We start from the raw sequence: 2,584 nt of genomic DNA, 5'->3' as shown, positions 1-2,584 counted from the left end.
CATGTATAACTTTTTTACATGTATAACTTATATAACTTAGATTGAATTGTTTGTCTTCTGAATGTGGAAGTTGGGAGGAAGGAAGAAAATGTGGAAAATTTTTAAATGAATGTTAAAATTTGTTTTTATATGTAACAGCCAAAAAACAAAATACTGAACAAACAAAAAAGAAAATATGTAAGCTTTACCATCTAGCTGATTCAAGTTTATTGTCATCCTATCAACTCTGCACCCACAGTCATGCTTTTGCTGCTGACAGTCTGCAATTGGTCTACATAGTCAGGTAAAAAAAAAAAAAGCATTTGCTTTCCCCAAGTATCCATGTATTACTACAAAAACAAATTGATATGAACAACCCAATTGAGGAAATGCAAACAGAGCTGAGTAAACTAGCCAAGAAGATATTATAGCTCTCACACTCTCACTGGACCCACCACTGCAACTCTGTTTCCTCCTGCGTGAGCAACGGAGAAAAATGTAAATATTTCTTTGATTATATATAAGTTGTCAAGGTGTGAAGTTTTCCAAATGTAGGTTACTTACAGAGACGGAGGGCCACATGTGGAAGATTAAGCAGCAGAAGCTAAAGTCAGTGATTGCTTTATTTTTCCTTTCAATTCCACCCTCAAATCCTTATCTATAGAATTCCCATTCTGTGGTTTCAAAAGTTCAAAGATATGTATTGAAGACAGGTTTTTACAGAGAGTTCAAAACCAATAAAAAAAGGAAAAAGCCAAGGAACAAGTCAACCATTGAGACTTCTTTGGCAGGTACTCTGATGCCTTAAGATGTATTACATTATCACAGAAGGGCTGGACCTATATATAAAAATCACTCCAGCTGACAGAATTTATTGCCTTCATCCCAGAGCACCTTGTAATCAATTTCCACTTGGCACCATTGCTTTACATAATTTCTAGAAACAGCTTTTAGGAAAACCAGGGATTCAGGGAGATTTCCCTTATTTCTGTTGACCTAAAGTTATAGTGATAAATCAACCACATTTTAAGATTAGTTATTTTGTACTATAATATTTAGCATTATACCATTAGCACTTTTCTTATGAAGCTAAGGAAAATGACAACATGTTGGCACAATTAAAAGACTTACCAATAAAGAGGAGAGTAGGGGAAAATTATACACACACACACACGTGTGTGTATGTTTGTATGTGTGTGTATATAGATAAACAGGTGGCAATATTTTATCCCCACATATGCTTTGTTATAAAGCCAACATCTTATCTTATAACAATAATAATTTACAGGATACATATTGTTCTCAACCTTTTAATAATACTTTAGGAACATAGTCTATATTGAAACATTAGCTTATATTTAAGCAACACAGTATGTATATGTTTGTCTATAGATATTGGCTGTCATGTGATAGTTCTGCCAAGTAACACCACCATTAAGAATGCAAAAAGCAGAATCATGCAAAAGTCTAATGTTTCAGACAAATAGCAAAACTCTTAATTAGAACATATTACTAAATAATTGAAATATATGTAGAGAGAGAGAGAGAGAGACACAGAGAGAGAGAGCATATTATTTTTGGTGGGATTAAATTTTTTGATCAATTATGACAAAATAAAATCTAATTTGCCATGTCTTTGTGGGAACTTTATAGAAATAAGTAAAAAAATAATACATTAAACTCAGTATCTTTACACCATAAACACAAATATTTATCATATACTATGCACACATGCAAGTATGCCCACATTTATATGCACACACATGTTCATTGTGAATGTATAAATTGATAAGGCAAATGTTCACTATACAAATTTATCCATGGACAAAAGACTACAGAGCCTTGTCAAAGACAGTGCTCATTAAGTCAAATCTGATCTTGATTAAGAAAATTTAATTTAACCTTACCCTAGAACTCACTTAATAAACAGATATTGGTTTTTGGATTTTGGATTACATTCACTAATTCAGCATGATGTTTATTGGCAGAAGTACTAGATTCTGACATAAATCTACAGAGTTAATTTTCTTTATTCATAAGGGCAATCTACCTCCAAGCAACTGTGTGAAAAATAGAAAATAAGGGCCTAAGTTCCAGGAAACAAAATAAACGTACACAAATCACCATTTCTATAAAATCCAGCAACAAGAAATAGAAAAGGATATTCTATTTAAAATATTTGTAAACAATATAAAATACTTGGCAGTCTACCTTCCAGGACACATCAGGAACTTTATTTACACAATTCTAAAACACCTTTTGGGCAAAGTCAGATCTAAAAACCTGGAAAAATTATCAATTGCTCATGAGTAAGCCTAAACAATATTAAAAAATGACATTTCCAAATAAATTAACCTATATAATCACTGCCATACCAATCAAACTTTCAAAAGTTATTTTATAGAGCTGGAAAAAATAACAACAAAATTCATCTATAAGAACAAAACTTCAAGGATATCAAGAAAATCAATGAACAAAAGAGCAAAAGAAGGTGTCTAGTCATACCAGATCTCAAATTGTTTAAAGAAGCAATTTTCAAAACAATCTGGTACAGTCTAAGAAAAAAAAGTGCTTTGTCAATGAAAAAATAAGGCACAAATTACAT

Source organism: Petaurus breviceps, unplaced genomic scaffold (genome assembly GCF_028583685.1).
Source record: "Petaurus breviceps papuanus isolate PSGF00001 unplaced genomic scaffold, PetGlider_PUasm1.0 47, whole genome shotgun sequence".
In the NCBI taxonomy this organism is placed as follows: domain Eukaryota; kingdom Metazoa; phylum Chordata; class Mammalia; order Diprotodontia; family Petauridae; genus Petaurus; species Petaurus breviceps.
The sequence above is the reverse complement of the archived record's forward strand: the minus strand, read 5'-3'. Positions refer to the sequence as shown.